Raw genomic sequence first — 12,167 nt, 5'->3', positions numbered from 1 at the left:
GGCCCTATCTATTATTTTCTTTTCTATTTTGAAAAAGATGTAAAATCTGTACAACAACACTTAATGTAGTGGCTACGTAACAATAAAATTAATTTTAGTTGTCTGTCTTCAATATATACTTTGAAAATGCTTATTGAAATTTTGTACAAATAACCACATTTATCACATAGGCAGCATCTAGTGCTGTTGGACTCTACAAGTGATGGATAATCGAAATGTTTCCAAAGGATTATCTTGATTATTGACTGACTGACCAATTAGTGAATCAATTTATATGTCTACTTTACACATGCATTTTTGAATATTTGTTATATACTATACCTTGTTCTAGAGACTAAGCATTGTAATGGTGACAAAAACAGATAAAAAACAAACAAACAAACAAAAAAAAAACTTCCAGGAACTTCTGTTGCAGAAGATGTGGTTGGTCACACATAAAGAGATAAGCAAACAGTCAAGAATGCAAGGATAGGTAAATTGATTAGAAGTGTGGCTGGATGGCATTGAGGTAAGGAAGCATGGCAGTGGATGGGGTGGGAGAGTAACCAAGAACAGGGCCTCTGGGCCAGAGTAAAACAAATTGAGAATTTACTCTGAATGCATGGAGAATCCAGTAGAAAGTTCCCAAAGTCTAAAAATAAACCAAACATCTAAACATAAACCTTCATGTTTTGAATAAATTTCTTTTCACTAAATCACCCCATTGCTCCCAATGCCAGCACCACAGAAAAGCAATTGTTTTGATTCAGAGGATTAATGGGTCTAAAAGTTAAAAGGGAAGGAGTTCAAGATGAAGACCACACACATCAATCTTTGACCAGAATTTGTATGTTGCATTTATTGTGTATACAGGGTAAACATTAGATAACCAATTTCATCTGTCAGTTACATTTGGTGAAAGCTTAGCATTTTTCATGTGGAATTATTGCATGGGACTGATTCCTTTCTGTCTCTGATATTATAAAGAAATGTGCGCTAAAATATAGATGTGGCAGTCATTGTCATACACCCTAATGGACAGTCATAGGGACAAGATGGTTGAGAATGTAGCCTTAAATAAGAAGTGAAAGAAATAGGAAAAATCATCTGCTGTTTGGTACATTTTAAAATTAATTGCACGTAAAAGCAGAAGAATAGAAGAGCAAGAATAACTCCATATAATGTATTTATAAAAAACAAAAACAAAAAAAAACTTTTTAAAAAAAATATATTTTATTGATTTTTTACAGAGAGGAAGGGAGAGAGATAGAGAGTTAGAAGCATCAATGAGAGAGAGTCATCGACCAGCTGCCTCCTGCACACTCCCTACTGGGGATATGCTCGCAACCAAGGTACATGCCCTTGACTGGAATCGAACCCGGGACCCTTAAGTCCACAGGCTGACGCTCTATCCACTGAGCCAAACCAGTTTTGGCAAAAAAACAAAACAAAAAAACAAAACAAAACAAACAAAAAAAAAAACTTTAAAAGAGAATAGGAAATCCTATCTAATAAAGAGGGAATATGATAATTGATCCTAGTGCTGTTGCAAAGATGGTGGAGCCTACAGCCAATAAGGAGTGAATGTGCTAATTGACTGCCACACCCTCAGAGATGGCAGCACCCACACCAATAAGGAGATAATATACTAATTGACTGCCACACCCTCAAAAATGGGGGTGCCCACAGCCACAAGATGGCAGTGCCCAGAACTCCCAAGGCTCAGGTAACCAGGGCCAGCCAAGGCTTGCACTGCCAGCAGTGGCAGCAGCAGAGGTGTGATGGGGTTTCACCTTCCCCTGATCTCAAGGGACCTCCCCCACTCCAGTGCATAAATTTTCATGCACCAGGCCTCTAGTCAGTAATATAAAATGCTATGGAAAGGATAACAAAACAACATAATTGAGAAAATTATATTAAACTTGATTGGAGATGACTTTCAACATATTAATTTTAGTGTGTGAGATGGTGATTTGGAAGATGATGAAAAAGAGTCAAACTGCAAGGGTTTCAAAGAAAACTAGTCGATAGAAGGTTATAAAATTTTGAACATGTGTCTGGGTAGAGCAATAAACCTAGTATTTTCAGGAGACTGAAAATCACGCCAGAAGGCATAATGGATAGAAAAACACATTGTTCTAGGCAGGAAAGTGTTAAGTAGAAATACGTACTCATTTTAATCTTAGTATTTATAAAAGGGAGCGTCTCCCTCTGAGGAGGTTGGATTGATGGAGGAAAAGGCATGCAAAATATAAACACAGCCTTAGGAGAGCAGGGAAGCTGGGAGATCCAATGCCAGGTAGGCTTGCTATTTCAGTGAATTGTCAGTGAGATCATCCGTTCAAACTGCTGACATTTATGATTCCAGGAAAGGTTGGAAACGTCAAGATGTTGAAAATTTTGCTTTGTTGCTACAGAGAGTGAAATCTAGAATTAAAATGAAGTCTGGATCACTGGCATTTCTAATGAAATCAGTAATGTGAAGACTCCTGCCTACTTCCTCCTACCTCCCCCAGCCATGCACCCTTTTTTAAAAAAATATATATTTTATTGATTTTTTACAGAGAGGAAGAGAGAGAGATAGAGAGTCAGAAACATCGATGAAAGAGAATCATCGATCAGCTGCCTCTTGCACAACCCCCACTGGGGATGTGCCTGCAACCAAGGTATATGCCCTTGACTGGAATCGAACCTGGGACCTTTCAGTCTGCAGGCTGAAGCTCTATCCACTGAGCCAAACCGGTTCTGGCAGCCATGCACCTTTGTAGAGTAAAGAAAACAGATGAGGATATCCCAGAGCTAGAATCGGGGGAAATGTGTGTGGACCCTGCACAAAGCATTGCAGATATACTGCCAGAAGCATCTCACACTGTTTGAACAAGAAGTTGCAAACTGGGTTGAGAGAAAATGAAATCATGTGGACATATGACAGCATGGGGAAATTGAGGGTGTGAGGGTCACAATGGAGACACAAATTAGGTCTGTGCATTAGGCAGGAGCACGTGTCCAGGTTGAAGCAGTGGTCAGACTATGAGAACTTGGAGAGAAGCGGTTTCAAAGGATGACACAACCAGGGTGCAGACATGCCAAAGAATGGTTCAGTAGGAGTGGAGCAGAAGGTCACCGGAGTTCAGAAGTTTTAAGACTTGTAAGGCTGCAGTGTGAGAGTAATGACAGGGAAAGGGAGAGAATGAGGCTGTGAACTAGGTGATGATTCCAGTGAGAAAATTTTCATGACAGTTCACCATGCCAAAAAGAAAAGGTTAGCTATTTAATTAATAGTTTAGCTACTTAATCATTTCCATTTAAGAAAGAGCTGTTTTCTAGGAAGCCATTAAGCATGTGTGCAGTGTACTTTGGGCTGAGTCCATGAGTTTTACACAAATGTAGACAGTTCTTATAGAAACACAGGATCATCAGTGGAACCATCATAACTGCCAACCCAATCTGAACTGGAGTCTTGTGTTCATGTATTTGGGCCTCAAGTGTAGATGAACATTCTACCTGGAGACATATTCAGTACAGAGCAAGCAAGACAGCAGAAAGGACTCAAAACCATTGCTTTATTGGAGATGCAATTTTCTCACAAAGAAGAGATTCAAGGGGGTACATTTCTGGAGTTTATTATTTCAGGTATAAGAGAAACTAGATGCAGTAGTTCCAACTCTGAAAGCTGGAACTAGGATCAATGGATAGGATTTATTGAAAGGCAAATTTTGACTTAATGAAAGGAAAGCAGTTTGATTGCCCCAAATTTGCCTCCTCCTATGCAAACTGTTCATGATAGACCAATTAGACAATTTTTGCATTTTCTCAGAAGAGCTATATGGCCTGAGACCTTGTTAGGAATGCAGAATCTCAGGGCCCATCTGAAACCTGCATTTTAACAGGGTCCTCGGGTAACTGCTATGCACATTGAAGCATGGATCAAGAGGACATTCCTGCCTTAGGTAGATAGTTCTGTTACACAAACTATAGTTTCTTCCGGTCCTCTGACTTTTGTCACATATTCTGACTGTAAAAGTAATTCTCTTCTTCCTTGGTTTACCTCGGTCTTTTAAAAATTTTAAACCGCTCATGAAAAAAAGGCCTATTAGACTTTGATTCTTCATAACAAATGTAATTGTTTTAAATTATTTTCATATGGCACCACATGAGCATTTGTTTGCATAGGAAGAACTTCCAAATGTTGCTTTTTGTAAATAATCGTCTGTGCCTCATGAGAGTTATCACTGAAATGCCATTCTAACAATGTGTTGAAAACAACAAAAACAATAACATCTGCAAAATCCTGTAGCATTCTGTTTTCTACTCGCCCCTCCGCCCTTTCTGATTATTCAGGGAGGTGTCTTAACTATTCTGTGAATTGTTGTTGTTGTTTTTTTCTTTCCTAAGGTTATCAAAATACTGCTTGTGGTGAAAGATACAGACCAAGAACTGTTGCTATTTTGTTTCTCTCCCACTTCGGCTTATTCCCTCCATTTGGGATGCAACTTCTCAGTTTCACTTCTATTACTCAGCTTTGTCTAAGGTCTCGGAATTTTCCTTGTCAGATAAATCAAGCCTCAGATAACTTTGAAATGCCTGCTACAAGTAACATACAGTGATCCGTTTATCAACAGATAAAAGAAATTGATAGACAGTGGTAGTAATTATTTCCTTATTTATATTCTCTGTTCAGAAAGCAGAGTTTTCTCTCCAAGTGGAGTGAATAGGTAATTAACATAAATATGATACAACTCTCGGAGAAATGAATAGGGCTTTGAGCTTACAAAACTTTTCATGCCCTGGCATTGTTTTGTGTGTGAGTGAAAACTGAGCTCTCTAAAAAATCTCTGCTGTCAGCAGTGGGCAGCACAATTTACAATGTCTCCCTTCCAAAAGGAGTTTTATTGCTACTGAGAAAAGTAGCTGGTTTATGGCAAGTGGTAAACAGCAAGAAATCATAGTTTTTAATAGTGGGGGTGGGGAGGGGTGGGGGGAAATGGAGCTTATTGTAAAGTTGGTTTTTTTTTTTCCTTTTCGATTGCGTTTTTTTGTTTTTTTCTTTTTTGCTATATGTGGTGAATAATAGCTCAGCAACCTAACTGAAGCCTCGCTATATCAGTTTTCTTTGTTTAATGGCAATGACTTTGTGGACAAACACAAAGTTCAGAAGAAAATCTGTTCAAGTATGTTTTTCCTTGCTTTGCAAATGCTTTAGTAATATTTTTATGTGTCTCCAAATAGGACAGTGATGCAAACCAGTTTACTTTTGTTTGTTTAAAACCTCAAAACTCAGTCATTGTTGTTGTTTTTTTAATTTACTACTTATTCCTTCTTAGTCTTTTCCTTACTGTTCCCATTGGCACATTTTTACATTTTATATATGCTCTTTTTTTTTTTTTTTTAACAGGCCCAATCTTCTATATAAAACTATGAGAAAATACCAACATAAATCCCTCAGGACCAGGGAAATATATATATATATATATATATATATATAGATAGATAGATAGATATAGATAGATATAGATATAGATATAGATATAGATATAGATATATAGATATATAATTTTAAAGAAATATATATAATTTTAAAGAAATATATATAATTTTAAATAAACATATATATAATTTTAAAGAAATATATATAATTGTAAAGAAATATATATAATTCTTAAGAAAAATATTAATTTTCAAGACTAACTGCTTCGCCTGGCTCTCATTTGAATTCTCAGAAATTTAAGCTATTTTCTCATGCTTTACAAATTCTATTTTCATCTTTTTGTAATCTTTTCTTCTGGGATTCTGGATTTGAAATAGAACCTTCTCTTTCTCTAATCTGCTTTTCCCAAATTATTTCTCTTTCCTCACTTTGTCTTGGGTCCCTAGCACTCCACAGTTTCTTGGGGTTTCTGACTCCTCATCCATCTGATGGCTTACTTCACCTTGGTGTCCTTTACGGAATCCTTTTCATGAGAATCTTTTCCCTTAATTGTCACTTTCACATTCTCAGCATAATTCATCTTTCAAGATTTGTGTCCAGCATGAGTTGTTTCTGACTACATCAATGATAGCTCAGCTAGAGATTTCCTCTTCTCCTTCTTGGGCTTAGGACATTCTCTTTCTCTAGGAAGCCCTCAACATGGGAAGATGCAGCTGATTCCTTCCCTCCTTCCACTGCTGTGCTCATTTATTTATGAACCCATGGCTTTTTAATGTGTTCATTTAACCATTAGTGCATTGTACAGGTGCTGAGAAATGGTGTGGAAGTCTCTTTGTAGAAAGGAGGACAGACTTTTGCACAATGAATCCCTGTAAAGTGCAATGAATGTTATGACAGGAGACACAGGCATAATCCTGCCCAGTGACTCCAGAAGATAAAACGAGTGATGTAGAAACATGTTTAGTTGCCACTGACTGGAGATGTCACATTATCCTTTGAAGGCTAATACAACCATGCAAACCAAAAATGTGTGACGTTGGCCTGTTAGTATTTTTCTCCATTAATAGCAGTGCTTTCCCTTCACTAGGCAGAGAAATAAGAGGACATAAACCACATGATAATACAACTTGGGAAGGAACAAGTAAAATAAAGGCCAGGAATTACCTGTTTGTACAGTTTCACTTACATCTAATTCCCTCAGACTTGTAGGAACACCAAATGTGTGGCCAGAATCAAAGTAAAAAAAGTGGTTTTGGTTTGGCTTACTGATCCGGGGCCTTTCAAGAGATGCCTCAATCCATGACAGAAGTGACATAAACCAAGAAAGAACACTGACATGTCCCTCTGTCATGTTAATACTTACCAGGTATAGGTTAGTGACCTGAAATAGAAGTTAAATGTTGTGTCGTTAATGTCATTTTACCTCATCAGTAGCAAACACGGTATTTTAACTGTTGTGTTTTTCAACTTAGAGGGTAAAATCATAAAATTATTATCATTTATTGAGTTTTAGTAGGTATCTCATACCTTTTATTCCATTATAAATTTCATACCAATTCTGAAAAGGGGACATTAGAGTCATCCCCATTTTGTAGCTAATAAAATTAAAACTTGAAAAGGAAATGTCACATGCCTAAGACCACAGGGTTATAAATTAAATAAAGTGGAGTAATAAGATAGAGAGGCAATGGGGAGAGCAGATTTGCTATTTTATTTTATCTTATTTTATCTTATTTTATTTTATTTTATTTTATTTTATTTTATTTTATAGAGCACTCTTCTCTGTGGAAGGTCATTTTTGTAGGACTTGGAAGATGAGAAGAGATAAGCCACCTCACAAAGCAAGAGAAGAGTGATAATGCAAGGTAAAGATGCCATAGTGTTGATGCGATACTGTAACTTTCAGGTTCTAAGAGAACATTTCTGGCACTTCTAATGGTAAGTGTGAAAAAAAATAGAACTTTTTCCTCCTTCACACCATCACCAACTTCACCACCAGGACTACCATCCCATCACCACCAATAAAAATCACACCATCAAAGAATTATCAATCTTTCTTTAATCTATATCACACAGAATTGACTACTCTTAAAGTGTGCCTAGGATGGGAGTCCCAGGAGGTAAAAAGCTACCTATAGTACTCAACAGTTTCTAAAACACAGATATAAACATTATCTCAAAAACTTAGAGCCAGTAGACACAGATTTGTGATAGAAAGGATTATTAACTTATTTGTGGTTAATAATGTTATGTCACTGGAATAAATGAGATATGTATGGCTTTCACATTAAAATTTTAGCTTGATTTTGTGTAAAAAGTTAGTCTAAGTTGGACTTTAAGTTACTTAATGGTAAACTTTTGAATATCTTAAAAAATATTAAGTATCAAAGTTTCATAACACATAGTCAAAATTTTCTTAACAAGGTAGAAGAAATAAATCATTGAGGACATATTGGATTTATTTTAAAAAGTGATCTGCAGTTTGGCACTTGACTCATATGCTTGTTTTACTGGCATGTTTTATCAGAAATGACTCAGAATTTAGTCAATAGATTTGGTGTATAATCCCAGTTCACTTGATTAATTTACCCAACTAATGCAGGCACTGAGATTCTCATGTAAAAATGAGGAGTTTGCATCAGAGGACTGCTGTTATTCCTCTGAGTATTAAAACCTCTGATTCTGAAATTGTATTATGAAGATAAACAAAAATTTGAGGAATTTGGTTGGGTGTGGTTGACTAACATTACACTTGACATCTCCCTACAATGTATCAGAGTATTTCATTTTCCTCCACATTTGAATAGAGAAAACATACTTTATTTGTGAACATAAACATTACTAATAAAGTATGCCTTTAAAATAATGGATAATCACTGAGAAATTAATTTAAGGATTTTGAAAGTAGAAGAAACAGAAGTAGGCTATTTGACAAAGATAAATAAAATCTTGTTCATCTAAAGAAAAAAAAAATCCAAACCAGATAACAGAAATGGTTCTGGAGAAGATTCATGAATATAGAAATGTAAAAGTAAAAAGAAAGAATAGGTCACTTATAAATTATAGTAAAATATTCTAAGACAAAGTTACTGCAATTTTGGCCACAGAGACAACTACCTAATAAACCTGCCAAATTTTATAATCAATAACCTCTGTGATTCAGAGCTCTAGGAAGACAAGTTTAAGATATATAAATAGATAATAGAGCATTCTGGCTTTTTAAGGTTATTTATAACATTCTCAGATACTCACATATATTTCCCCCTCAACACATAGCTATAGCAGCTACCCATTGCTAAGTTGTTGAAGAGAGATACCTGCTGCTTATTACGCACATCATACATACTCATCCAATTCTGCAGAAACCCATATGAGAAATGTTGTTATTATTATTGATATTTTACAGATGAAGACATTGAATTCATTTAGCCAGGAAATGATGGGGCAGGGTTTGATTCCAGACAGGTTTACTCCAGAGTCCTGACTTTAACGTACTTTGTCTCTGATTGCTTGTTAGTTGCTTTTGTCTTGTGATTATCACATTTTAGTGAATAGAATCATAGTTGGTCACCTTTAAACAAATTTGCAAAGGAGGGTTTCATTACAGGGTAGTTTCTGTGGACTCCTTATAGAGTTTTTATATTTAGGTTCCAGAACCACCAAAGGTGAATTTACTTCTTATGAGTGAGTCAAAGGGTTGTTTTTTGTGCTGTTAGTCTCCGTTTCTGATTATGATGGGGAAAATCTAGTTAATTTTTCAGTTGTTAACACTTGAGTTCAAAGTATTGTCTCATCTCATGTGTTAATATATTCCCAGAAGTTCTGGCATCACTAAATAAGCAGTTGTGTTGAAATGTGTTGATCATCCTTTATGTCATTTAGTATTATCTTTAAATAACTTGTACTCACTTAGAGGCATTTGGCCAATTCATTTCCAGCTTTCTTGATTCATTTTTCAGCATAAAGTGATTCAAACTCATAACAATGGCTATTGAAGTTAATAATTTTAGCCCTGCACGGTATTAAATGTGTTACTTTTCCATGTTTAAACTTTCATCATAAGTAATGTATTATGATCATTATTTATTATTGCATTGTCCAAGCCAATAAACATCATTATTTTATTTTCCAATATTTAATTCAAGTTATAATACAATTTTAGAATGTTAAATGGGAAGTCTCCTTAAAACTAATATAGTTCAAACTCTCATTTTCAAAGAAACCAGTCAGTATAAATTATTTGCCCAAGTAATAATAATAATAATAATAATAATAATACTGCAATTATAATAAATATGATTACAAAAACTAATTTGTTTTATTATTTACTGGAAATAGACAAATATACAGAAGTTAGGTGATTTTCTCAAGTTTATATAAGCATTAAATAGTAGATAGGGATTCAAACTCAAATCTTCTTTTTTATTTTACATCATACTCTGTTTTTACTTTTTAAGTGATTACATATATTTTAATAGTCTAAAAATGATCAAGAACATGTAATGAACATCTATATTTTCAGTATCCAGCTCAAGAAAGAAAACATGATCAAGCCAATTTGATGGGCTCAACATATTCTCCCATGATTTAATTATTTATTCATTTTTTTAAAAATCCTCAGTCAAGGATATTTTCTATTGACTTTTAGAGAAAGGAGAGGAGAGACAGAGAGAAACATGGCTGTGAGAGAGATGCATTGATTGTCTGCCTCCTGCTCGCACCCCGACCAGGGCAGGGGAACCTGCCACTGAGTTATGTGGCCTTGATCAGAATCAAACCCAGATTGGGTCAATGCTCTATCCACTGAGCAAAACCACATAGGGATATTTATTCTTACAGCAATGGATATTTTGTTCTTATAACAAGGTACAACAGCATTTTAATCCTTATATTTTTCAGTGTATGTGTAGAGAGGATTGAGAGATAGAGTAGGTTGTTCTCTCTCTCAAACAGGCACAAGTTATTCTGTTGTCCTTTGTTGTCAGCAACATTTACTGTGTGTGTGTGTGCGAGAGAGAGAGAGAGAGAGAGAGAGAGAGAGAGAGAGAGAGAGAGGTGCAAGAGAGAAGAGGAGAGGGAGGGTGGGAGAGATAATTTTTTTTTTCATATTGTGGTTTTTATTTACATGTCTCTAAGTACTGATGAAGTCTAACACATTTTCAAACACACACACACACACACACACACACACACACACACACACAGAGTTGGATTTTTTCCTCTAGGAACTGTCTTACATGAATAACCTTTACCTCTTTTTTAAAATAGCTTATTTTTATTTTATTTAATTTTATTCATTCATAGGGAGGTTTTTGTTTGTTTGTTTGTTTTTTTAGAAATTTTGGAGAATAATTCTTGTATATTAAGTTTTTAAAAATTATTTTCGCAAGTTTATTAGTGCTGGAGAAATTTCTGCTTTTGTCCTTCTTGTGATTTGTTATTCCTTTCAGAAAAAAAAGTACACACGGTTCAATTAAGATGTTCACATAAAGATTTAAACTTCAAAATATCACTCACAGAACTGAATGATGCTGGTGAAAGTGGAGGAGTAGGGGACTCTGGAGGTCAATTCTCTCCACAAACACTGAAAACACGGAAAAGCTGTTGGAATCAAGTTTATTGGAACTCTGGAAGATAGTCAAACATTCTTGGCAGCCAACAAATGCTGAATAAGGAGAGTTTTGTGGCATTGTCACATGTTCCTGCCCATTCCCCTCCCTGGCATAGCAGTGGTCTTGAAGGTGGCAGCCTGCATTCAAAGTGTGGTCCCCTGGTTCTGGAGACAGGAGAGCACACTTTATTACCAAATGAATTATGTTCATCTGTTTGAACCTGTCTGGGGGGCTCCCTGAGGGTCTGACACAAGGGGATTTATTGCTTTTGTTCCACCCAACTCCAAACACTCCAAGGGAAGAAAATCGGCTACACGTAGAATGAGCTTCAAAAATATTGGCAGGCATTGCCCAGCTGGTGTTGCTCAGTGGTTGAGCATTGACCCATGAACCAGAAGCTCACAGTTTTATTCCTGGTCAGTGCACAAACCCAGGTCTCAGGTTCCGTTCTCAGTAGGGGATATGTAGGTGGCAGCCGATCAATGATTCTCCTTGATATTTCTATCTCTCTCCCTCTCCCTATTTCTTTGAAATCAATGAAAATGTATTTTTTTTAATATATTGATGGGAACATAATGTATTAAAAACAGCAAGACAGGCCCAAATCCTGGGAAGAAGGACTGGGAAGTGAGCCACTTTGGAGAATAAGGGTTTTGCAATATTCTCATGTATGCCTGGGTGTCTGTGCAGAAAACTGTGCAAGACTCAGAGTTAGGAGAACCTAAGACGGACATAAGAGTTCACCTAGCTTTTTATTTTCATTTTTTAAAATTAATGAACAATTTTTTGTTTGAAGTATTACAAATAGTAGTACATATGTCTTCTTTTCTTCCCCCCACTGACCCTGCTCTGGCTTCCCCTACCCCCCTGTACCTGCCCTCCCCTCTCCCCCCATGCTTTGTATCCATTGGTTGTTTATATGCATGCTTATAAGTCCATCATTCATATCTTACAGCCCCACCTCAACCTCCCTTGCCTTTCCTGCTGTAGTTTGACAGTCTGTTCAATGCTTCTTTGCCTCTGTATCTATTTTTTCCCATTTCTTTCCTTTAAAAAATCTTGCCTTTGCAGACTAGAAATAATCATATAATAACAAAAGATGTTTGAGTCCCAGTTTCAATGTCCAACAGTTCTGAGTCCCCGTTTCA

General features: G+C 36.1%; 1 long non-coding RNA gene across 1 annotated transcript; it reads left to right on the top strand.

Annotated features, from left to right (window-relative positions):
• Window positions 1-1,232: 1,232 nt before the first annotated feature.
• Window positions 1,233-10,190, top strand: LOC118723933. The gene is made up of 3 exons (XR_004989422.1): window positions 1,233-1,252; window positions 2,548-2,566; window positions 10,067-10,190. It is a non-coding gene; the product is annotated as an uncharacterized LOC118723933 (long non-coding RNA).
• Window positions 10,191-12,167: the final 1,977 nt, after the last annotated feature.

The sequence above is a fragment of the Pipistrellus kuhlii genome, unplaced genomic scaffold, assembly GCF_014108245.1.
Source record: "Pipistrellus kuhlii isolate mPipKuh1 unplaced genomic scaffold, mPipKuh1.p scaffold_m20_p_2, whole genome shotgun sequence".
NCBI lineage: Eukaryota > Metazoa > Chordata > Mammalia > Chiroptera > Vespertilionidae > Pipistrellus > Pipistrellus kuhlii.
This window is presented reverse-complemented; position numbering and strand designations above follow the sequence as displayed.